This window comes from Mesoplodon densirostris, chromosome 1 (genome assembly GCF_025265405.1).
Source record: "Mesoplodon densirostris isolate mMesDen1 chromosome 1, mMesDen1 primary haplotype, whole genome shotgun sequence".
Classification (NCBI taxonomy): domain Eukaryota; kingdom Metazoa; phylum Chordata; class Mammalia; order Artiodactyla; family Ziphiidae; genus Mesoplodon; species Mesoplodon densirostris.
The window spans coordinates 75192837-75219572 of NC_082661.1; the positions used below are offsets into that span (position 1 = coordinate 75192837).

Consider the following 26736-nt stretch of genomic DNA (forward strand, 5'->3'; position numbering starts at 1 on the left):
TCTTAGGTGTAGTTTCATCAGGGTACAAGTTTGCAAATGGCACATTACATATTTGTGCTGAGTCCCCTCCTTATATGTATGTGCTTATGTTGCTCCCTGAATGAAGCCTTTAATTTCAGCAGGATAAGGTGTGCCCTGCCATGTGGTACACAAAGCATCATCTTCATGTCTGTTGGAATGAATATGTACATAGAATATGAAAACCTGTGGCGGCAGAGTTATGAAATCGAGCACTGCCCTGACCACGAATGTTGCTTCATCAACATTAAGCAGTATTTAGAAAGTTCTCTGTATTTAAAAGACTTAAGTGCTTTTGAATTACAAGGCAGTTTTAGATTAGTAGTTGGTGTTTGAACAAATTGTCATTGTCCTTAAAGGGCATAACTGGAGGCTATTTTGCCATTAATTTTCGAGTGTTGCTTTACAGGTTAAATCACAATATTTGGAGTATTTCTTGTTTTTATTTTTGAAAAAATTATTGCTCTCTTAAAAATATCTTTAAAATGAATGAGTTTATAGCTAATTCTGAGAAGTAATTTTTTGGAAATTAATAAGCTTTATTTTTTGGAGCAGTTTTCGGTTTACAGAAAAATTGAGCAGAAAGTACTGAGTTCTCATATATGTCCCCTCCTCCCCCAGTTTCCCCTATCATTAACATCTTGCATTAATGGGGTACATTTGTTACAATTGATGAGCCAGTGTTGATACACTATTTTTTTTTGAATTTTATTTTCTTTATTTATTTTTATACAGCATGATACACTATTAACTAAAGTCCATAGTTCACATTAGGGTTCACTCTTGTACATTCTATAGGGTTTTTTTTTTAATTGGGGTATAGTTGCTTTATAATGTTGTGTTAGTTTCTGCTGTACAACAAAGTGAATCAGCTATATGTATACATATATCCCCTCCCTCCTGGACCTCCCCCACCAAGTCCCACCCATTTAGGTCACCAAAGAGCACTGAGCTGAGCATAACCATCATTTACAGTATCATATAGAATAGTTTCACCACCCTAAAAATCCCCTGGCAACCACTGATCTTCCTATTGTCTCTGTAGTTTTGCCTTTTCCAGAATGCCATGTAGTTGGAATCATATAGTATATAGCCTTTTCAGATGGGCTCTTTTACTTAGCAATTTGCACTTAAAGATCTTCCATGTCTTTTTGTAGCTTGAGATAGCTCATTACTTTTTGTCACTGAATAATATTCCATTGTATGATGTATCACAGTTTATCCATTCCCCCATTGAAGGACATCTTGTTTGCTTCCAATTTTTGGCAATTCTGAATAACCTTGCTATAAATATTTGTATGTGTGCAGGTTTTTGTGTGGACATAAGTTTTTAACTCCTTTGGGTAAATACCAAGGAGCACGATTGCTAAACTGTGCGGTAAAAGTGTATTTAGTTTTATAAGAAACCATCAGACTGTCTTCCAAAGTGGTTGTACCATTTTGCATTTCGACCATTAGTTAATGAGTGTTCTTGTTGCTTTACGTACTCACCATCATTTGGTTTTGTCAGTGTTCCAGATTTTGGGCATTCTGATAGGTGTAGTGGTATCTCATTGCTGTTTTAATTTGCATTTCCTGTGTGACATGTGATGTGAAGCATCTTTTCATATGCTTATTTGCCATCTCTGTATCTTCTTTGATGAGGTATGTTCAAGTCTTTGACCCATTTATTTATTGGGTTGTTTGTTTTCTTATTGTTGAGTTCTAAGAGTTTTCGGTATATTTTGGAACAGTCCTTTATCATATATATATATATATATATTTTTTCCTTCGGTACGCGGACCTCTCACTGCTGTGGCCTCTCCCGTTGCGGAGCACAGGCTCCGGACGCGCAGGCTCAGTGGCCATGGCTCACAGGCCTAGCCGCTCCACGGCATGTGGCATCTTCCCGGACCGGGGCACGAACCCGTGTCCCCTGCATCGGCAGGCAGACTCTCAACCACTGCGCCACCAGGGAAGCCCTATCATATATTCTTTTGGAAACATTTTCTGCCAGTCTGATGCTTGTCTTCTCATTCTCTTGACATTGCCTTTCACAGAGCACAAGGTTTTAATTTTAGTAAAGTCCAGCTTATCAGTTATTTCTTTCAAGGATTGTGCTTTTTGCTGTTGTATCGGAAAAGTAATCTCCATATCCAAGGTCAATTGGTTTTCTCCTGTGTTATCTTCTAAGAGTTAGTTTTGTGCTTTACATTTAGGCCTGTGATCCATTTTGAGTTAACTTTTGTGAAGGGTGTAAGAGCTGTGTCTAGATTCATTTTTTTGCATGTGAATGACCAGCTGTTCCAGTACCATTTATTGAAAAGACTATCTTTGCTCCAAGGCATTGTCTGCTCCTCTGTCAAAGATCCGTTGACTTTATTTATGTGGGTCTATTTCTGGGCTCTCTATTATATTTCATTGACTTCTTTGTCTATTCTTTCACCAATATGAGACTATCTTGATTACTCTAGCTTTAAATTGTCTTGAAGTCAGGTAGTGTTATTTTCCTTCAAAACTGAGTTGGCTATTCTGGGTCTTCTGTCTCTCCATATAAACTTTATTTATTATTTATTTATTGGCTGAGTTGGGTCTTTGTTGCTGGGCGCGGGCTTTTTCTCTAGCTGTGGTGAGCGGGGGCTACTCTTCTTTGCAGTGCGTGGGTTTCTCATTGCAGTAGCTTCTCTTGTTGTGGAACACGGGCTCTAGGCGCACGGGCTCCAGTAGTTGCAGCACGTGGGCTTAGTAGTTGTGGCTCGCAGGCTCTAGAACGCAGGCTCAGTAGTTGTGGCGCAAGGGCTTAGTTGCTCTGTGGCATGTGGGATCTTCCCGGACCAGGGATTGAACCCGTGTCCCTTGCATTGTCAGGTGGATTCTTAACCACTGTACCACCAAGGAAGCCCTCCATATAAACTTTAGAATCAGTTTGTCAATATCTACAAAATAACTTGCTGGGATTTTGATTGGGATTGCATTGAATCTGTGCTTCAGTTTGGGAAGAACTGACTTCTTAACAACATTAACTCTTCCTATTCATGAACATGGAATATCTCTCCATTTATTCAGTTTTTCTTTGATATCTTTAATCAGTCTTGTAGTTTTCCTCATGTAGATCTTATACATATTTTGTTAGATTTATACCTAAGTATTTCAATTTTGGGGGGAGAGCTGCTAATGTAAATAGTATAGCGTTTTAAATTTCAAATTCCAGTTGTTCATTGTTGGTATATAGGAAAGTGGTTGACTTTTGTATGTTAACCTTGTATCCTGCAACCTTGCTATCATTGCTTATTAGTTCTAGGAGTTTTTTTGGTCATTTCAGATTTTCTACATAGATGATCATGTTGTCTGTGAAACAAAGATAGTTTTATTTCTTCCTTCCCAATCTTTATATTTTTTATTTCCTTTTCTTATCTAACGGTATGAGCTTGGATTTCCAGTTTGATGTTAAAAAGCAGTGGTGAGAGGGCACATCCTTACCTTATTCCTGATCTTAGTGGTAAAGCTCCAAGCTTTCAGCATTTAGTACAATATGATATTAGCTGTAGGCTTTTTGTAGATGTTCTTTATCAAGTTGAGAAAGTTCCTCTCTCTCCCTAGTTGACTGAGGGTTTTTATCATGAATGGGTGCTGGATTTTGTCAAATGCTTTTTCTACATCTGTTGGTATGATCATGTGATTTTTCTTCTTTAGCCTGTTGATGTGATGGATTACATTAATTCATTTTCAGATGTTTAATTAGCCTTGCATACCTTTTATAGATCTCATTTAGGCATGGTGTATAATTCTCTTCTTATATAGTTGGATTCAATTTTTGATATTTTGTTGAGGATTTTGCATCTGTGTTCATGAGAGATAGTGGTCTACAGTTTTCTAGTATTGTTTTTGTCTGGTTTTGGTATTAGGGTAATGCTGGCCTCATAGAATGAATTAGGAAGTATTCCCTCTACTTTTATCTTCTGAAAGAGATTGGTATGATTTCTTCCTTAAATACCTGGTAGTATTCAGTGGTAAACCCATCTGGGCCTGGTGCTTTGTATTTTATAAGGTTATTAATTTTTTTTTGGCTATTCCTAACCACTGGACTGCCAGGGAATTCCCAAGGTTATTAATTATTGATTCAATTTATTTAATAGATATAGGCTTATGCAGATGGCTTGTTTCTTGTGAGTTTTGGCAGATTGCATCTTTGAAGCAATTGGTCCATTTCACCCAGGTTATTAAATTTATGGGCATAGATACATTCATAGTATTCCTTTATTATCCTTTTAATGTTTGTGGGGTCTACAGTCCTCTCTTTTATTTCCGATGTTTGAAGTTTGTGTTCTTTTTTTTTCTTAGTTAGCCTGCCTAGAGACCTGTTGATTTTATTGATCTTTTCAAATAACAAGCTTTTGGTTTGATTAATTTTCTCTTGATTTCCTGTTTTCAATTCCATTGATTTATGCTCTAATTTTGTATTATTTCTTTTCTTCTATTTACTTTGGGTTTAATTTGCTCTTCTTTTACTAGTTTCCTAATGTATAAGTTTAGATTATTGATTTTAGATCTTCTTTTCTAAAATGTACATTCATTGCTATAAATTTCCTTCTGCTTTTGCTGCATCCATAATTTTTTTTTTTTTTTTGCCATACCACATGGCATATGGAACTTCCCCGACCAGGGATTGAACCTGTATCCTGCAGTGGAAGTGCAGAGTCTTAACCACTGGACCACCAGGGAAGTCCAAAATAATTTTTTTTTAAATTTGGCCACACCATGTGGCATGTGGGATCTTAGTTCCCTGACCAGGGATCGAACCCTTGCCCCCTGCATTGGAAACATGGAGTCTTAACCACTGGATCGCCAGGGAAATCCCTGCATCCATAAATTCTGATGTTATATTTTCATTTTTATTTAGTTCAAAATATTTTAAAAATTTCCCTGGGATCTCTTTATTGGCTCATGTATTAATTAGAAATGTGTCATTTAATCTCCAGGTATTTTGGGATTTTCCAGCTATCTTTCATTATTGATTTCTAGTTTAATTCCACTTTGATCTGAAAGGAGACATTGTATAATTTCCATTCTTTTAAATTTATTAAGGTGTGTTTTATGGCCCAGAATGTGGCCTCTCTTGGTGAAAGTTCATGTGAGTTTGAGAAGAATGTGTATTCTGCTGTTACAAGAAGTAGTCTAGGGATGTCAGCTAGATCCAGTGGATTGATTGTGTTGTTGAGTTCAACTTGATTTTCTGTATGCTGGATCTGTTAAAGTGACTTTTAAAGATCACACTTAGCAATATCAGAATCCAGGTTAAAACCAGGTCTCCTGACTGTAGTAAAGTATTCTTTGCTCATGCTCTGTCCCTCAGGAAACCTCTTTACTTTCTTGTTTTCATCGTATTTCCCACTGCTCTCAATTAGAGAGTGACTCACCACCTAATACATTATTACAGTTTAAAGTACCATGAAAGAGTGAAAAATGAATGTGTGTATTCTCAGTGGGGAGAATACACATGCTTGCGTCTCCTTGACATAGTTTTGTTTGTTTGTTTGTTTAGAAAGGTGATCCAACATTGGGATTATTTACTGTCTGTAAACCTTTCTGTAAGGGTGAATAGGAATTATTCTTTACTTTTCTCTAGAGCAAGCTTTAGACACTTCAGGGAGGTTAGGGAGGACCTCAGAGTTTCTTTTTCGATGCGCTAAACCTCATCCTCTCTTCTCTGAAATCAAGGTGGTGTCCAAAGTATTCAAAGCCCATGGGTTGATTTCAATAGCAAGAGAGGGTAGGATGGTCATTAATAATGACATTCATAATGTTTACTCAGACTTTTCCTTCGTGTACTCTGAGATATAGCCTCTGACCATGCATGACATAGAAGCTCAACATAAAAGTACACAGCTGATTTATTTACTTGGTCAGCATCACCATCCATTTCTATGACAGCCCGTTAGAGCCTGATTTCTACCAGCAGGTTCTACCAGCAGGAGCTCTGGTTTACATCTTGATTCTCTCCACTGGCCCCTGCCCTCAAAATATGTTCATCATCCCTGGGCTTTGGATGCGTTGCTTCATTTTCCTTTATTTTTGCTCAAGGTTCAGTTGCAAAACCTTCTGCTAGTGTGCCCCTCATTTCACTTCTTTCTTCTTTCCCCTTTCCAGTTATTCCTGGTATTTTAATTGTTCTTTTATTTGGACACCAAATAACTCTTTGTGGTCCTGAGAGTTTACTTTCTTGACTCAACATTTTGTTCTCTGAACATCATCCTTCCTCCAAGACTTAAAAAGAAGATCTTGAGGGCTTGCCTGGTGGTGCAGTGGTTGAGAGTCCGCCTGCCGATGCAGGGGACACGGGTTCGTGCCCCGGTCCAGGAGGACCCCACATGCCGTGGAGCGGCTGGGCCCGTGAACCATGGCCACTGAGCCTGCGGGTCCGGAGCCTGTGCTCCGCAACGGGAGAGGCCACAACAGTGAGAGGCCCATGTACCGCAAAAAAAAAAAAAAAGATCTTGAAAGACATTGCTTTGTGAAATAGAGGATTATGTAAATATGCCAGTATGTATTTTGCTTTGATATTGCTTGGAAGGAACGTTGGAAACCTGTTGGGTGAGGATGTCTGTGATGGGTCATGATACACAGGTAGACCAGGTAAACTTTATAAGAGTTAAAGTAAGTACAAATTATTCATTTTCTAAAACAAGAGAAGCAAACTGCTGATAACTAGTGAGGAGGCTGGAGTAATCAATCTCTTGGAAACATTAAGAGCAAGGACAACAAAAGATTAAGAGAGGGAAAAATAAGAACTAAAGGAAATGGCTTACAAAACCAAGAAACTTGGGAATCTAAAGGAGACTTCCCAAGCAAGAGCTGGAGAGCTAGTGCAAGTTTAGTGCTGGCTGAATTACTCAGGTGTAGCTAGTCTGCTCATTCTGTTAATCTACTCAGGTACCTGTACTATAGAATCCTTGCGGTTTTGATTATAATGCTTCTGTATCCTGAGGAGTTACTCTGCCTCCCCACAAACGTCCTTTCTCCCTGACCAGAGGTGAATTCTCTCTGTCTGGCAGCCTCCTTCTAATAATACCCCCTCCACCACCGCCACCCCCACCCCCGCAATTTGTTTCTGTCTTAATTCATATTTATCCATGTCTGGTTTCATTTTTTTTTTTTTTTTTTTTTTTGCAGTATGCGGGCCTCTCACTGTTGTGGCCTCCCCCGTTGCGGAGCACAGGCTCCGGACGCGCAGGCTCAGCGGCCATGGCTCACGGGGCCCAGCCGCTCCGCGGCATATGGGATCCTCCCAGACCGGGGCACGAACCCGTATCCCCTGCATCGGCAGGCGGACTCTCAACCACTTGCGCCACCAGGGAGGCCCATGGTTTCATTTTTACTTCTAGTTTCATTTTTATTTTCAAAGACAGCATTTTATTTGAGCAAGAGTAGTAATCACAGCAAATATGTACATTTTACTTTAATTTTATGAACTATATAATTATGCTATATTTAACTAGAGGGGCTGATCTCTTTGCTACCTGGTGGCATGTTACCACAAATGGCATCTTGCTAAAAAGAAAACTTTTTAAGTTGCCGAGACAGAATGTTTTTATTTGCCTACCCCACACATAGTTACCAAAATGAAAAATGAGGTTTATTATTTTTATCCTTAGTACGTGATATTAAACAGACTCTGTGCTTATCATAATACTAAACGTCTTTAAGAGACTGTTAATATAATAGCTGATATTTGGAAATTTATTTTGGGAGTTTAAGACTCACCTTTTCTCTTTAACTTTTAAATTATAGTAACAACTCATGTTTATTTTAGAAAATTTTGAACCTTGATACGCAAAGGGAAACCTTAAGTCATCTATAATCTATCACCTGTTAAAATTTTGCATGATCTTTCCAGCATTTACATTTATGTGTGCAACTTTTTTTTTGCAGCACCGCCTGGCATGTGGCATCTTAGTTCCCCGACCAGGGGTCGAACCCATGCCCCCTGCAATGGAAGTGCAGAATCCTAACCATTGGACTGCCAGGGAATTCCCATGTGCAACTTTTAAAAAACAAGATAAATAGGGTCATACATATATCACTGTTTTGCACTTATGGATATATCATGAACCTCTTGTCACTCCCCACTCAACATGGTAGAGAAGTATTTCAGTATTCTGTTGCATTCATCCATCATAATTTATTTAAGCAACCCACTGTTGTTGGATACTTAGTTATTTCCAGTTTTTCACTGTTATTAATAATGTCAGAGGCTCAGAGTTAAATCTTGTTCACAATCTTAGGGTGTTTGTAAAATATAAGAAATGTATTTTACAGTAGTCCTAGAGAGCAGCTTGATATTTTTGTGGTTTTTTTTAACACAAATATTTTGATTAGGGTTTCTTTCCTCACCAGTAAGTTTAAAACACCTTCTCACTTTCAGTGTTAAAGTATAAAAATATTGTTTTCTTTGGTTGCAGTAGGTCTGAAAGCATTTCTTAAAATTAAGTAATAATTGAAGTTTCACTGTTACGATACTATGTGGTACTATTTCTTGTGACTTTTACTCTAAAGAGTTAAGGAATTCAAATCTAACAACAACTTTGTGTCCTGAAGGAAAGAACTAGATTGACAATTGTCTCTTCATGGAAGACCTAACAGAAAAACTGTAGAGGCTGAGAGACACAGGGCTTTTTAAATCTGTTCAACTTCTTCTCTCTGGGCTTTAAAAAAAAAAAAAAAGGGCTCCTATTTCTGGGATGTTTGAATGCTGCTTGTATTAGGCAGAGGGAAGTACAGGGTGACCTTTCAAATTTGAGTCTATAATTAGAAAACACTATTTGAGTTCTCATCATACAGTTTTACTCTTAAAGCACCCGTCTAAATTAGTCCGTCCTCCCTCCCCCGTTTCTCCCTCCCTCTGTCACTCATACCTGCCATGTGTACATCCAAGGACTCTGCTTCTGAAAATCTTCAAGGCATCAAACTTGTGGGTTTCATGATATGTAATGCTTTCCTCCCTTCCTCCCCCCTTTATAAGATTCCTTCAAGGACTTCATTGTCTTACTGGCAAGGGGCTTACATGGGACTCTTCAGGAACACAGCTGGCTATCTTATAAAGCGGGGGTTACTCAGTGAACAAATAATATCAACTATGTGCCAGGAGCACAGCAGATAAACCTGACAGATGTGGTCCCTTCCCTCATGGGGTTTACAGTCTGACAGAAAAGAGCCAGTAAACCTTTACCAGTAGTTGACTAGAGAGTTACAATTAGCAAACAGTTATGGTGGAGAAAAAGTATGGAGTGATGTGGAAGCAGGTAAAGGGGACCCTAATCCAATCTGGAAGAGTCAAGAAAAGGCTTCTTTTCAAGGAAGTGATATTTGTCCAAAGATGCATGGGGATTTATTATACATGCCATCCTGTGCTCTTCTTCCTTGCCAAGTGCTATGTTTAGTGCCTGTAACCTGCAAGTGAATTCATCTATTTCTGCTTTCTTTGGGTGGCTTTAGTAATACCCCCCAAGAATTAAAATGAAAATACATTGTTATAGTTGATTACCAACTTTAAGATGGAACACTTTCAATCTGAAGAAACATTCTTAACTAATCAGTCCTAAGAACAACACACTTTGCCTGATGGAATGAAAAAAGCTGACAAATCACTGGAACATCAGCTAATCCACAGGGTTTATGGAATAGCTTGGGAGTTCAGCTGTGTCATGTCTTCCATGTACAGCAGGGGAATATCTGAAGGAACAAAGGTCCTTGGCTAGCTAAGCTTTGCTCTCTAATAACTAGTCTTTAAAATAAAAATTAATCTGTTTTCCAACTTACAATAAAACGTGCCTCAAGCACAATGGCTTTTGTAATTTGGAAATGCTCCACGTTTAACTGTTAGGTAGAGCCTGAGATGGCTAGGACAAATAGAAATATTCTTTGAGCTGTTCAATCCCCTGAGATATTATGGCTGTTCTTTGGCCAGATGGTGACTCTCAAGTCCATTAGACTTAAAAACAGAGGCTTCTGTGGAAAGTCACTTTCAATGCATCAGGTTACTTAGTGTTTCTATGTGGCTGTACCTTGGCCATCTCCTGATGGTAGAGAATTTGTTCCACAAATATGGAACTGTCTTCTCTTCAACTCTTATCAGATGCATGGCTGAGGGATATGGAAGTAAAGGATGGATTTCTGGTGCAGTTGTGTCCCTGAAATAAGCCAGACCATCAGAGCTGCTTATTTATATTGCATTGCCTTGGCTTCCTACCAAAGAAACTCTAGAGAGCCATGCTTCGGAATTTATTGAGGGTCATGATGAAAAACTATCATGTGACATGGTCTCCCTGATCTGTGCTGTTGCTCACTGACTCGTGTGTACAGACCTGCAGTGAGCATGTTACAGCTAAGTGTCAAGAAAAACTTTTTTTCCCCTGGGGGATAAGACATGGTTCCCCATTCCCCATTCTTCCAATACATGCAGATATGGAGATACTCACACTCTTGAGTTTGGAAAATTTTGTCTCTTCTCTTTTTTGCTCTAGCTGCAAAGGAACTGAGAGTCAAATATGTATCCCAGTTTTTGTCATGTTGTAAGACTTAACCAGTACACTCAATTCCCCCTGTTCTTTCCTTTCTATTTTAGTTAGTTAATAAATATGGATAATGCATACTATATGCCAGGTGCTGTTTCTAAGGTCTTTATAAGTATTAACTCCTTCACCCCTCTTAAGGACCCTATGAAGTTAGTGCTGTTGTTATCCCTATTTATAGATGAGGAAACTGAGGCACAGGGAGGTTATGTATCATGTCTGGAGTCCCAGAGGTGCTGAGTGTGGCGATTCCTTGCTGGGAGTGGGTGAGACAATATTCAGTCACAGGAAACACACCCGCACTCCTCCCACTGCATCTTGTGATCAAGAACCCCTGGGCTTCCCTGGTGGTGCAGTGGTTGAGGGTCCGCCTGCCGATGCAGGGGACAAGGGTTCGTGCCCCGGTCCGGGAAGATCCCACATGCCACGGAGCGGCTGGACCCGTGAGCCATGGCCGCTGAGCCTGTGCATCCGGAGCCTATGCTCCGCAATGGGAGAGGCCACAACAGTGAGAGGCCCGCGTACTGCAAAAAAAAAAAAAAAAAAAAAGAACCCCTGGTCTCTATTTACCTGGCTTTCTGATCCTATGTTACTCCTTTTACAGGAGTATTTTACTTCTTAGTTGTATCATTTACTTTATTCCTTTATGAAGTGATGCATGGTATATATACTTCAAATGAAAATAAATGAACTTCCATGACACTCTTTTAAATGGGTCTTCTCTTAACTACTTCAGGATGTGTACAGAGTGTTTGGAGTAGTCAGCATGAATTTGCAGTCTAACATCCGCCCCCTTTACCCATCTCCTTTTCAACAAGAGCACACATTTAAAGTTTGACTAGATGAAAAAAACTATAAGCTGATGATGTTATCGGTATCATTAATACCATGTTAGAAACAATTATAAATGTCCACAGACTTAAGTTATGGCCCAGGAACCACTATCTGCTCTTTTTTAATTTGACTTACCCCTGCTACCTAAGAAATAAACTGTTGCCCTGTTTTGTTTTTTTGTTTTTGTTTTTGTTTTTGCTGTATGCGGGCCTCTCACTGTTGTGGCCTCTCCTGTTGCGGAGCACAGGCTCCAGACGCGCAGGCTCAGCAGCCATGGCTCACGGGCCTAGCCGCTCCGCGGCATGTGGGATCTTCCCGGACCGGGGCACAAACTCGTGTCCCCTGCATCGGCAGGCAGACTCTCAACCACTGCGCCACCAGGGAAGCCCTGGTTTATGAACTACTTTAAGTTTCAGCTTCTCCCAACTTGACACTCTGGGCTTGTTTCTACATACCGCGCTGTGTGTAGGTACATGAAAAGCATTGGACCTTCGGGATGTGTGTCTTCTTGAGAAATCTCTTTGTTAGCCCAGTTCTTACCTTATCAGGTATTTATCTAAGCTAACTTGACTCTTGACCTTATAAATAGGCAATTGAATTGATCCTTTTGATAGAGTAGCTCAAGTTACAAAGATGCAAAGATTAGCCCATGAGATTATTGGTGGGTGTTAACAGTGCAACCAGTGTCCCTACAGGCAGGGACAGGCAGGGACAGGCATGGTTTGGGGATACTTTGAGGCCATATTTTTAGGCACCTTTAATATTAAGAGGCACATGTACTACCTGATTGAATATGAATATACATTAATTTCTTCTAATAGTACCTCTGTGTTCCAGAAATGGCTTAAATATGGGGAACCTCTGAAGGGTTTCAAGTGAGAGTAAATTTTTAGAAAGATCAGATTTTCCTGTGGAAAATCAGGAGCGGCAGAAGATTAAGGCAATCCAGGGGAAACACTGGTGGCTGGAAGTAGGGTCAGGTTAGTGGCAGTGGTGGGTGAAGTCAAGAGAGAGGTCATAGCTGGAACGAGGTCCCAAGTGAAATGAGAAAGACATTCTCTGAGGGTGGAGCGGTCTTTTCAAGGGAGTGAATGTGGCCCATTGAGTGTATTGTATGGTATCTGCAATGTAAACTAAGTTGCTTCCTATTATGGGCCTTCTTGGAACTTAGCACTGTTGACCAGTTGAAGTCTATTCATCTCTACCCGGCATTTCAGATATACTTATGTTTTTTAATTTTAATTTTGGCCACGCCGAGCAACTGGCAGGATGTTAGTTCCCCAGCTAACAATCGAACCTGGGCCCCAGCAATGAAAGCACCACGTCCTAACCACTGGACTGCCAGGGAATTCCCTTGTTCTTTCATTTTTATAACAACTTTATTGAGATGTAATTCATACCATAAAATTCTCTCTTTTAAAGAGTATAATCAGTGATTTTTAGTGTATTCACAGAGTTGTGCACCTTCACACTATCTAATTTTACAACATTTATATCATCCCCAAAAGAAACCCCATACACACTTTTTTTTTTAAATTTATTTATTTTTGGCTGCATTGGGACTTTGTTGCTGCGTGCGGGCTTTCTCTAGTTGCGGTGAGCGGGGGCTACTCTTCTTTGCAGTGCCCGGGCTTCTCATTGTGGTGGCTTCTCTTATTGCGGAGCACGGGCTCTAGGTGTGTGGGCTTCAGTAGTTGTGGCTCACGGGCTCAGTAGTTGTGGCGCGCGGGCTTAGTTGCTCCACAGCATGTGGGATCTTCCCGGACCAGGGCTCAAACCCGTGTCCCCTGCATTGGCAGGTGGATTCTTAACCACTGCGCCACCAGGGAAGCCCACTGCGCCACTAGAAACCCCATACACATTGATATTCACTACCAATTCTCTTCTGCCTCCAGCCCCTGGCAATGCTCATCTTCTTTCTCCATACCTACTTCTCTCAGAGGTATGGATCTGCCTCTTCTGCACACTTCAAATAAATGGAATCATGCAATATGTGATCTTTTGTAACTGGCTTCTTTTATTTAACGTTGTCAAGGTTCATCCATGTTCTAGCATATATCACTCCTTCATTCCTTTTTATTGCCAAATAATATTTTATGATATGGTTACACCACATTTTGTTCATCCATTCATCAGCTGATGGACGTTTGGATTGTTTCCATTTTTTGGCTGTTATGAATAATGCAGAATGAACATTTGTGCACAAGTGTTTGTGTGGACTAGGGCTTTCATTTTTCTTGGGTATATAACTAGGAGTGACACATTCGTTCTTGAGTCTCTTCCAACAGTTGAGTATTTTTGGTGAAAGTGGGATCTCAGTTGAAAATCAGTTTCTGGTTGCGGATATGTATGTATATGCCCTGTAATTGTTAAACATAGATTTTAATGAAATTTGTTAAGCATTTAAAAGGTATATATACATCAACTACCAAATATCGTGTGTGTGTCTTTGTGTGTGTGTGTGTCTGTGTGTGTATCCCAGTCTATACTCTTAGGATGTTCATATGGTGGTTCTATGAATTGTAAACTTCTGGAAAATGGTATACATTTTACTTCCACCCACCAGTCAAATTTCAGCTACTTAAAATCCATTGAAAGAGAGGAGGGAGAGATGAATAGGTGGAGCGTAGCAGATTTTTAGGGCAGCGAAACTACTCTGATACTTTAATAGTAGATACATGTCATTATGCCTGTGTCCAAACCCATAGAATGTATTCCAGCAAAGGTAAACGTTGCTGTAAACTGTGGACTCTGGGTGATTATGATGAGTCCATGTAGGTTCATTGATGGTAACATATGTACCACCCACTCCATGGGGGACGTTGATAATGGAGGAGGCTATGCATGTGTGGGGAAGTATGGGAAATCTCTGCACTTTCTGCTCAATTTCACCATGAATCTAAAACTCCTCTAAAAAATAAAGTCTATTTAAAAACCCATTAAAATATCACAGCAGTTGTGTGTATTTCGAAGGGAATCCTCCACCATTTTGTTTGAACATGACAGATTATGCACCTCACAGCAGCCTGGGTTTCGGTGACACTGAGCTTGCCTGTGTATTGGCAGTTCCTCACCTGCTCTGCAAAGCCCTCAGTGACCTGGCCTCTGGCCTCTTGTCTCCAGCCTCTGGTCTCCACTGCACTTCTCTATTCCTGAGTTTCAATGCTCCATTGCCTTTCCATTCTCTAAACCTGCCTGGCTCATTCCTGCCTCAGGGCCTTTGAACCAGCTGCTTCTTTGACCTGGAATGCTCTTCTTCCATGTCCTATCCCCCATTATTATTAAGTCTTAACTCAAATAGCATCCCCTCACTCCCTAACCACTTGCTCTAAATCAGCCACGCCAGCCTTGCTCTGATTCTGACTGACTTCTCTCAGTGGCATTTATCACAGGCTTCTTTTATCTGCTTGTGAGCATCATGATGGGAATCCACCTACCTTCCTTGCTCCACCTCTGAACAGGTCTGTCAGGTATTAAATTAATGTTGGTGGAATGCATGGCCAAGTTGCTTTTCTCCCCCTGAAATTCTGGTACCTGTTAGAGCCAGTGTTCTCCCATGACTCTTCCAGGGACGGCAGTATCATAGAACTCATCATTTCACCCTCACCTCCAGAAAACCAGCAAAACATAACAAAGCATCATTCTTATTTAACCTCTCACTTTCTCTGCCTTTTAGAGCTATCATCCTCTGCCCCTCCCACTCTTCGCAGAAAGGATCTGCTACAAGACTGAATGTGTTCACTGCTTCGAGGACCAGGGACCACGGTGGGATTTGCTGTGCTGCCATCTGCAAACAGTAGGTTGGGTGCTTCCTGGTGCTAGATCTTAAGTGTGATTTGCATCCGCTGAAGGTTGGCTGCCTACCAGTTGTCCTGCAACTTCTCGGCTATCTTCTCTTATCTAGTTAAGACATTTCGAAAATGCCTTAACTCTGAGAATTTCTGTTTTATCCTCAAGAGAGTCTTAGATTTCAAGCTGTTTCAGGTGAGTGGATGTTTCCTTACTTGTTGGATTGTTGTCTTAAATGACAGCAAGAGAAATAGAGGTGACACCAAAACTTCCTAACCTCTTTGCATGACTGCCAAAATCGGCACTCAGTAACTGCCTCAACTGTGCATTAAGAAAAATTAGTGGCACTATAAATCTTCAAAGAAACATTGGTCAGCTGTGCACCTGTTCAACAACATTACTGAAATGATTACTAGCAAAGTTATTGTTTCTGCACTTTTTAAACTAAGGTCAAAGAGATGTAGGGCTTCCCTGGTGGCACAGTGGTTGAGAGTCCACCTGCCGATGCAGGGGACGCGGGTCTGTGCCCCGGTCTGGGAAGATCCCACATGCCGTGGAGCGGCTGGGCCTGTGAGCCATGGCCACTGAGCCTGTGCGTCCAGAGCCTGTGCTCTGCAACAGGATAGGCCACAACAGTGAGAGGCCCACGTACCGCAAAAAAAAAAAAAAAAAAAAAAAAAAAAAGAGAGATGTGGTAGTTATACCCATTCTCTGCCCACTGAGGAGGAAGGAAGTTTTCGTGTTCATGATTGACATTGTGCAACTCAATTAACTGTCTAAACTAATTTGAATTTAGTTCCTAGGATAATTTTACTCTTGAAAATATAAATAGGAGTTGCATTTTTAATGCACAAGATTTTCTTTTTCTTCTTTATAGCTAGGGCACCTTAGGACCGGGGCTCAGTTGACGCTTATCATAGCCATTCTTCTTCATCATTACTAGTTAGTGTGGTGTTTGCCTAAAAAGTCTTCAGCCCAAAGATGGACCCCAGGGCCATGTAATCCCAAGTTAATTAAAAATAAATTTTTAGGAATATTTAAGAGTCACTGTTCAGCACAGCATTCCATAGGCATATTTGTTTGTCTTCTGTAAAATTCAAAATAATTCTAAGAATGTTGCTAGGATTAGAATGACCATATGGGCCGATACTAGGAATGACAACTATTTCTGAATATTTGACCGTAGTGATATCTCTCCCTTTGTCTGATAGTGTCTGTCCCATGGAAGCTGGGTAAAGAAAAGAATTCATGTATTCAACAAATACTTACTGAACAATTTCTGTGGGCCAGGCACTCATTTCAGTGTTGCGAATGAGGCAGTGAACAAAGCAAAATTCCTGCTTTCATGGAGCTTTTTAAAAGCCCCCAAATAGGGCTTCCCTGGTGGCGCAGTGGTTGAGAGTCCGCCTGTCGATGCAGGGGACACGGGTTCGTGCCCCGGTCCGGGAAGATCCCACATGCCGTGGAGCGGCTGGGCCTGTGAGCCATGGCCGCTGAGCCTGCGTGTCTGGAGCCTGTGCTCCACAATGGGAGAGGCCACAACAGTGAGAGGGCTGCGTACCGCAAAAAAAAAAAAAAAAAAAAAAAAAAAAAGCCCCCAAATAGGGCTTACCTGGTGGCACAGTGGTTGAGAGTCCGCCTGCCGATGCAGAGGACACGGGTTTGAGCCCTGGTCTGGGAAGATCCCACATGCCGCAGAGCACCTAAGCCCGTGCGCCACAACTACTGAAGCCTGCGCGCCTAGAGCCCGTGCTCCGCAACAAGAGAAGCCACCACAATGAGAAGCCCACGCACCGCAACAAAGAGTAGCCCCCGCTCGCCGCAACTAGAAAAAAGCCCGCGCGCAGCAACAAAGACCCAACACAGCCATAAATGAATGAATGAATGAATGAATAAATAAGAAAGAAAAAAAGAAAGAAAGAAAGAAAGAAAGAAAGGAAAGCCCCCAAATACCCTCAGCAAACAGATGGGAGAAGGGAGGCGCAGATAACTTGACTCACTCTCAGGTGTCCTGGGAACAGCTCCTTCTAGGTGGTAGACAGGCACAGATGAAAAAGAGTTGAAACCTGATTCGGAAAATAAGATAAAGCAATCTTAATGCTCTAGTTTAATCACTGCAAAATAGAGAAGCTTATTAAAACAATAAACAAAAAACAGGTGCCAGGGTGATGTGACCTAGGCTTAGAAAAGAAGGATTACTTTTCAAGGATACCATTTTACTTCATTTTTTTCATGTTCACAGATTCTGCCCAAATTCTGCCTCCACCACCTCCTCCCAGCGTCAGCTATCAGTGCCTAATGCAGCCTTCCAGAGTATCTCTGTGCACAAGTATGAATTCATTTTTGCCCCCTTCATAAAGTAAAAGATAGCAAACTATACTTTTGAGCAATGTATTTTTTTCTCCTGATATATGTAGGAGGGTTCAACAAATCAGTACAAAGAGAGCGTCCTCATTCTTTTTTTTCCTTCTCTCAACAGTCACAGAGTAGTCCATTGTATGGATGTACCACAATTTAAATAGTGACCTATTGATGCACATTTGGGTTGTAGCCAATCCTTGCTCTTAAACAATGCTGCAATAAATAACTTTGTGTGTAGGTTATTCTGCGTGTACACAATTTTATGTGTATAAATTTGCAAAGTAGAATTGCCAGTCACAAAGGATGTGTATAATTTTGATAGCTGTCTTGTCAAATTGCCTCCCAGAGGGGATTTATCTTATTCTCACCCCCTGCTAGAAACTTGTGAGACTAGTTGTCATTTGGGTCTGGATTTTTCACCAATCTGATAAGTTAAATGGTTTCTCACAGTTTCAGTGTAGGAATACTATTCATTCAGAATTTTCAATGGCATTTTTAAGAAGAAAGTGCCCAGAAAAGTAAACAGGACTAGAATTCAGCTCTTTTTATTATGCAAAAAAAAGGACACTGAAGGCCATGTTAGCTCTTTTACTATGTAAGTTAAGACAATGTCCACGTTAAAAATGCTGCATTTTAAATACTGAAAATATACAGGGTAAAAGTGCTTCTTAGGATCATGATGTACCTAGGTGACCTGCTAAGAGTAAGACCTTTCTCCTATAGTTTGGTCCTGTATGGTAGCTAATTGAAATAGAACAGTGTACAAAAATGAGTTAACACAGCAGGTCTGAGACTGCGCTCCTTAGAAACGCCCACTTGCAAGGTTGGCCCTTGACTGGTGGTGCCTGGTAACTTAGATTTGAGGAGGGTTCCCACCATTTCCTGGTAAGAATGGCTCACTGTGGCTGGACTGTTTGTGCAAACAGTATGGTTTCTGTTGAATGCCTGCTTGCATTCCGAGAGTGTAGAATTTAGGTACATGCCTAGCAGAAGGTTCCTATGTGACCAGCCCTAATAAAAACCCCAGACACAGAGTCACTAATGAGCTTCTCTGGGAGAAGATATTTCACAGGTGTTGTCACAACTTCTTGGGGAAATTAAGCATCACCTGTGTGATTCCACTGGGAAAGGACTCTTGGAAGCTTGCTCTGGTTTCCTCTGGACTTTACCCCATGTACCTTTTTCCTTTGCTGATTTGCTTTGTATCCCTCTGCTGTAAAAATAGCCATGAGTACAACTGTATACTGGGTCTTATGAGTCCTCCTAGTAAATCATCAAACTGGGAGTGGTCTTGGGGACCCTGACCCAGTCAGCTTGCAAAGGCTTTAATATTCTCTCTGTCTATATTGGTATTAGTGGTGACCGACACAGATATTTTTAGCATGCAGTTAATTGACCTTTGACATTATATCTTGACTTGTAGTCTGTGTGTTATTGTAAACTGTGCTTCAGAGTTCTAACTGTGATTTAGCATTTACATCTAACAAGTGGAGGCAACAAGACGGCGGCTGGATATTGGAGAGTTTTTTTTTTTTTAATATAAATTTATTTATTTATTTTTGGCTGCGTTGGATCTTTGTTGCTGTGCGCAGGCTTTCTAGTTGTGGTGAGTGGTGGCCACTCTTCATTGCGGTGCGCAGGCTTCTCATTGCAGTGGCTTCTCTTGTTGTGGAGCACGGGCTCTAGGCATGGGGGCTTCAGTAGTTGCAGCACGTGGACTCAGCAGTTGTGGCACGCGGGCCCTAGAGCGTGCGGGCTCAGTAGTTGTGGCTCCTGGGCTCTAGAGCTCAGGCTCAGTAGTCGTGGCACACGGGCTTAGTTGCTTCACGGCATATGAGATCTTCCAGGACCAGGGATTGAACCCATGTCCCCTGCATTGGCAGGCAGATTCTTGACCACTGTGCCACCAGGGAAGTCCCATATTGGAGAGTTTTATGTTGAGTGGTGAATCCACAATTGATTCTTCGGTCTTCCCAGTGTCTATACTTAGGCTTAAAAACTTCTTGCTTTAATTTTCTATAATTTGATTATTAGGTAAATGAATTTATTCATATTCTTCTGGATTCATAGCCACAGAATTTTAGCTAGACAGTCTGATTTCTAAGTATGCTCTGATTTTGAAGCTTAACTGCAAACCAGTAGTTCTGGAAACGTCACTTAACATAGCAGATTTTTGTCCAAATAGGACATAAGGTCTAAAGAATGAAATAAAGCTTATTTTTGCATAATTGTATTATATTAGCATCCCGTTTTAAATTTTTCAAATGGAAAACTGATAAAAGTGTTAAACATAAAGATTTATTTCTTTAAGCTGCTTTTTAAAAAAGAAATTAGATGGCTTCTGAAGAGAAGTGTTTGTACTGTTTAAAAATATTACATGTAGTCCAGAGCAGTGGTTCTTAATGCTTACGGTTGACTGGTATATTTTTGTTGATAATAACTAAGATGGAATGACATTGTGGCAGCCATTGTTGTTAGTGTTTTACATATAGAACCTCATTTAACGTTGTGAGGTAGCTGTTATTAACTCCAGTTTGAGACAGAAGGGGTTTAAGCAATTTGCCCAAAGTTAAGTGATTGGCTGGCCAGAACATGGTAGGACTAGAATTTGAATTTAGGTCATCTTTCTCTATAGGCTGAGCTCTTAGCCACTCTGCTTTCCTGGGTCCCATGGTAGCATCTCACTGGTGCTACAGAAAATTGGTTCTGCGAAGACCCTTATACATTTATCCTTGGGTATAGGGACGATCTGGTAATTTTCTGCTGAGAGTAAGAAATGTTCATCTTCTCAGTTTCTCAGTGTCGGAAATCATATGTGGGATCCTTCCAAAACACAAAACGCTCCTTGATCCCATTATCCTGGGGGCAAAATCCAAGTATCATAACAAGGCCTTACCAGCCTCTTCATGAGCCAACCTTTCCGCATTTCAGCCAAGCTGACTTTCTTTTTGTTCCCATACACACAAACCACATTCTGCTTTGCTCCTTAAGGCCTTTGCACGTGCTATTCCTTCTGCCTTAAATAACCCCACCCGCACTTTGCCTGACTTTTCTTCATCCCTCAGATCTGAATTGAAAAGTCCTTCTTCCAGGAAGCCTTCCCTGACTTTCCTGAACTGAGGGGCGTGTGTGTCCCTGTAGCATCTTAATTTTACTATCCAAACATTTATCTCCTCGTGTTGTAGTTATTTGTTTCCCCAACTGACACAAGCTGTGTGAGGTCAGGGCCTAGGTTTGTCTGGTTTACTTGGTCATAACAGGCACTCAGATAGCAGACATTCAAATACCTAAATGAAGGTTAAATAAGATTTTGAAAGATGAGGCAGAATTAGCAATTTAGGGACTTCCCTGGTGGTGCAGTGGTTAAGAATCTGCCTGCCAACGCAGGGGACAGGGGTTTGAGCCCTGGTCCAGGAAGATCCCACATGCCGTGGAGCAACTAAGCCCATGCGCTACAACTATTGAGCCTGCCCTCTAGAGCCCGTGAGCCAAACTACTGAGCCCGCGCGCCACAACTACTGAAGCCTGCGTGCGCAGAGCCCGTGCTCCACAACGAGAAGCGCCACCGCAATGAGAAGCTTGAGCACAGCAACGAAGAGTAGCCCCCGCTCGCCGCAACTAGAGAAAGCCCGTGCGCAGCAACAAAGACCCAACACAGCCAAAAATAAGTAAATAAATAAATTTTTTAAAAAAGAGCAATTTAGCTTTCGGAGTACACAAATGCAATAAACTGTGGTGGTATCACAGATGAAGCTCTATTCCCATTAGTTATCAGAAATCTTCAGTGATAGCATGGGAACGAACATTCTCTTGTTACTGAAACTTGCATTAAGGAGGTAGTCAGCAACAAATTCATGAGCTTAAATACGAAGCTTTCTGCTGGCAGTTTCGTTTCCCAAGTCTGAACTCCATTTTGGGAATCTGAAGAATGAAGCTCTATATCCCCAGTTATATGCATGAGCCTAAACATTTCATAGGGCTGCACCAGGTCCACTCATGAGCTCTGAACCCCAAATTGGGAGAATCTGCTTAGACATGGTTAAGGACTTAACAGTACTTTGGAGAGCGATTCACCCCCCATGTTGCTTGCCAGCAGTCATTGTAATCTGCAGTTATCCAGTTGTAGATAACGAGAGTACCCATTTCTTAAATCTGCTATGGAATTTGTCTGGTGGACTTCAAGAAATTTTTAGACATGGAAAAAAATTTTTCCCTAAAAACACCTTTCAAAAAGAAAATATTTTGGAGAAGATAAAGTTTTAACATATATTTAAGATGAAAATCTTTGCTAAGTAAACTTATACACCCCTTTGTCAAGAACAAAATAAAACATCTATTATTCATTATACTTTTAATAGTACTTAAAGATATCAGGCATGCTGAAACCCCTGTGTTAGGATGAATATTATTTGATCAAGGGAAGAAGAAAACTTTCTAAATTATATTTGTCCCCTTCAGTCCATTAGCATTAAATAAATTTAGGATTCAGGTCTTTCCCACTAAGGTTAGAGGTAACATTTAGGCACATCCTTACAATCTTACTTTCTGTGTCCATAGCTTGCAGGGCTGAAAAGGACCAGACAAAAAAGCAACACAGTATCTGGTATGTGTGCATGTGTGTGGCTTTTTTAGAACCACTTTCCCCCTTTGAATATTTAATGCATAGAAATGATTAGAAAGAATGGTGAATCCATAGAATATTAGGGAACTAGTAATAACTGGTGGAAGAAATTACATACAATGCAAACCCAGAGTATTTTATTCTAGATTTTTGGCTTCTAGAGTGACCTAGGCACGCGTGCTGCTTTATGTTTAAAGACAAAGCTCAGCAAGGTGACCTTAGGCTGCCAGTGACATTTATTTATTTACTTATTTTTGGCTGCGTTGGGTCTTTGTTGCTGCGTGCGGGCTTTCTCTAGTTGCGGTGAGCGGGGGCTACTCTTCATTGCAGTGCACGGGCTTCTCATTGTGGTGGCTTCTCTTATTGAGGAGCACGGGCTCTAGGCGCACAGGCTTCAGTAGTTGTGGCTCGCGGGCTCTAGAGGGTAGGCTCAGTAGTTGTGGCACACAGGCTTAGTTGCTCCGCGGCATGTGGGATCTTCCCAGACCAGGGCTCGAACCTGTGTCCCCTGCATTGGCAGGCGGGTTTTTAACCACTGCACCACCAGGGAAGCCCTGACATTTATTTATATTCACAGTGGTGTTTGAGGGTGAACCCCTTCAATTCTGAAGCTACTTGTATTATGGTATCAATTCTTTCAGATAAAAAGACAGGTATATGTAAAGGTGTAATAGATTTTCTGGCCTGAAATATGGCCCACCAAATGAGTCAACCCTCTGGTTGCCTGAAAAAAATTCCTTCTTTGACTATGAGGTCAGAATTAGTGACTCAGGACTGTTCAGGAATATATAAACTGAATTCATGAGAGAATTAATTATTACAGGGATGGCAAGTAACTTCCATGACAGCATATAATTCCAATTCACTTTTATATGTAAGAATCCTGTAATTGCTTTTTGTGTTAAAGCTCTTCTTCAGAACTCAATAGAAAAAATAATGTAGCCTGTATTTCAGTTACAAGGGATCCATAGATTCTGTGCACAGCATAGTTGTCTTTGAATTCCCTGACTTGAAAAGAATCGAAGGAGCTCTGCTCCCAGTGACATGGGAAAGAACAGTGTCAAGATTAAGCATGAAATCAACCATCTAGTGCCGGGAGGAGTTTGCACCGAGTAAATATCTGTCCTGCGTCTGACTGTACCTGTGCCTGAGTCACTTTCCTCCTGCCAAACAGGTTACTAGGCAACAGGGGTGATTCAGACACTCTAAACATCTCACCACAGCGAAATGTCCATCTGCAAGATTTCCAGGAAATGCCCTTCTTGTAAGTCACTGGGGAGCTAGATAAACATTCACACAGGCACCGAAGGCATCAGATGACCCAGAGCTAGTAGCTGTGTATTAAAATGTAGGGCCAGCTAATATCTGGAAGGAAGTCACCTCTCGGGGCAAACACAGACTGTTAATCTGCATGGTAACTGTGGGAAGGAAACATGGAGGAGAAAAAGGTGAAATCTCTCCCCAGAAGGACTCATGGGGAAGGAAATGCATTGCTCTTTCGGGGCGGGTGCGGGGAGGGAAAGCACATTCCAGATTGTTAAAATAGACCAAGATTTCAGAAAACCTAGCAGAGTGGCTAAGATTGCCTGGGTTCAAATCCCACCTTTGACCACTTGCTGGATTTCTGGGTTTCACTTCCTCATGCCTCACATGGAGGTGATGATGGTACCTACCCTGTAAGGTGGTTGTACATATTAACATGTTGATGCTGGGGAAGCTCCAATGCCTGGTATCATAAGCTCTGGGGAAGTGTAATCACATCCTGCATCCTCCAGGCATCTCCCTAAGTAAGGGGTGGGGGCAGAATTGTGTGGGAATGAAGGAAAACCCAAAAATAGGTGAGAACTTTTCAGGGATTTATCTATTCTTTTTATCATTTTGAGAACTGCAATTATAGAAATTATAGCATCTTTTAAGAAACGTCTCCAAGGGTTTTCAGCATTACATACTTTGAAAATTATTTATATATTGATAAAGTACATTCGGATTATGAAGGGGGAGGAGGATATAATCATGAAGATTGCTTGGGGGCTTCCAGGGTATCAGTAATATTCTGAAACTATGTATGGGTTTTTGCTTTACTATTTTTTATACTTGATGTTTTATCCCCCTCTTTATATAAGATGTATTATAATTAAAAATGCAGTCACCTAAAGTAAAGCACTCTAAGTTGGGTGAAATTTTGGGGTCTTGTATCCCATATGGAAATTATAATTATGCAGATCCATTATTGACTCCTTTAGAAAAAGAAAGGTGCTGGGGGTATTTTGGAAAAGGGTGAGATAGAGCTGGAGTCTTTCAGTGTGTGAACTGACACGTTCATTCACAGCCATTCTAGTGCCTCTGAATGCCAGTCCCTTGGCTGGTAGCCACATTGACACAAATCAGACGTGGACTGTCCTTGCACCTTCTAACCCAGCAGAAGAGATACCCTGTGTAGGCTGCAAACTACAAACCGTAGGCTAGACTAAAGAAATGGGAGGAGCATAGGTAAGGGGAGAAAGGCATGGCATTGAATCCCAGTCTGATCTTTTAAGAGTTCTCACTTCCCTTGAATTTATTTTTTGAAGGGAAAGCAGAACGTTAGCAGATTGGATTGAGAATATGTTGCTGCACGTTGGGCTGGGCTAGTGGCACAGCAGTGCCGGGGTGACTTGAGAGAGTTGTGAGATTAGGAACTGTTTTTCTTCCTGAATTTGTAAAGTCTGGTTCTATCAGGTGGGGATGCATCCCAGGGAGGGATCCACTGTAAAGTCGAGTGAAAGAAGGGGATTAGAGGAGTGCCTCTAAGGGTTGTCTCAAGAGCTCAACACACGAGTCCATGGTGCAGCACTAGTACCTGACACCATTTTATTCAATAACCATACAGATTTCTTTATTACCGAATTAGTAGCCAAATGACTTAAGGTTAACTTTTAACTCTCTATAAAAGGTAAGAGACAAATCCATTTAACTCTAAAATTTCTTACTTTCCCTAAAGCCACAATGTATAGTGCTTCATTCGCTGAATATAGCATTGAAGGTAGCATTGTTTTATATTGAGTCTTATACCTTGAATAACTTTCTGAGTGTAGAATATTGATTTTGGGGAAATACTTTTTTTTTCTGGCCACTCTGCACAGCATGTGGGATCTTAGTTCCCCAACCAGGGATTGAATCCGTGCCCCTTGCATTGGAAGCATGGAGTCCTAACCAGTGGAGCGCCAGGGAATTCCCAGGGAATGCTTTTAAGTTTGACTTGTTTTATAAAGAACCTAGAGTTTTCCCATTAATTAATTAATTATTCAGTAATTAATTATTGAAGGATAATTGGTATACAGTAATATTATATAAGTTACAAGTGTGCAATATAGTGATTCACAATTTTTAAAGGTTATACAACATTTATAGTTGTTATAAAACATTGGCTATAGTCCCTCTGTAGTATAGTATATCCTTGTAGCTTATTTTATAGGTAGTAGTTTGTACCTCCCATTAATTTAGATTCTCAATCTTTCATCAGGAATCTTTATGTTATTTGATGGAAAACTGTATTAACCATTATTCATAAAAGCTTACTGAACAAACATAACTTATTTTCAAAAACACAAGAAGCCATAAATAATGCCTCAAACGATTCAAATGAACTTTGATGGAGTTCACTTACTTTATTTGTTGCAAAAATGTTTGCAGTAGGAATTTGTTATTTTAATTAATGAAGTTCTAACACATGATCGGCTGCTTTTCTAAAGTTATTTGTTCCTCTGCGTGTGTGTGTATGTGTGTGTGTGAGAGAGAGATGTGTGATGTTAAAACTGGAATAGTCTGCTACCCAGAAAAAAAAATCAATCTAGGATTGCTAATCCTAATTACCAGAGAAATCTAGTCTTATTTGACTCTGTAAATTGTCTGCCTTTAAACATTAATGCTAGTGGAATAGGTAGTTTAACTCTTCAAATCAAGATATACAATTTCCAGTTACTTGGAATATTTTTACTTCTTAATTTTTAGTATTTCATAAAAGGCCTTTTAAAATATAGTTTATACTAATTTGTATTATTTCCTAATTTTGAATCTGCATCCACATAGTGGTCAGTTGGTATAATAAAGAATAATACTTGATTCTTTTATATCCTTTGGTGTTGGTCCTGAGCTGACTCAATAACTTTCTATTTACCTTGCAACTAATTAACCACCTCTTATTCTATGGGATAGGACCTTTCACTTCAACCTTATGAAATTATTTTCTTCAGTTTTAATGTCTTATTTCTTCTCTATTTAATTAATGAGGTCAGAAGCTCTTTGTTAAAATCTTATTTAATTGGCTTCTGTCATGGTAGGAAAGGGGTTCTGCATCAGGCCCCCCGCAAAAGTCTTCTTACTCCATACAGATGCCCAAATAGTGGATGGAACCTAATGAGTGATTCTTCCATGAATTTATTTCCCTTTTCATGCAGTCTGTTCTGACAGGATGACTTCTGACATTGAGAAATAAAGACATAAGCTAACCATTTTTAAATTGTAATATGCCAATGGCCAATCATTTAACATAGTCCCCTATTTGAGAATGTGAGACAGGTAAGGCAG

The 26736-nt window shown here is 40.6% G+C and overlaps 1 protein-coding gene across 5 annotated transcripts in view; it reads left to right on the top strand.

Annotated features, from left to right (window-relative positions):
- The window catches only part of SGMS2 (sphingomyelin synthase 2), an 88869-nt gene that overhangs the window by 22605 nt on the left and 39528 nt on the right, over positions 1-26736 (top strand). For 4 of the 5 annotated variants that reach the window (XM_060104647.1, XM_060104630.1, XM_060104621.1 and 1 more), the window contains exon 2: positions 15076-15195. The gene's annotated coding sequence lies outside the window, so the exon portion shown is untranslated. Of the gene's footprint in view, positions 1-15075; positions 15384-26736 lie in introns of all 5 variants that reach the window. The other variant, XM_060104637.1, reaches the window with a different exon arrangement.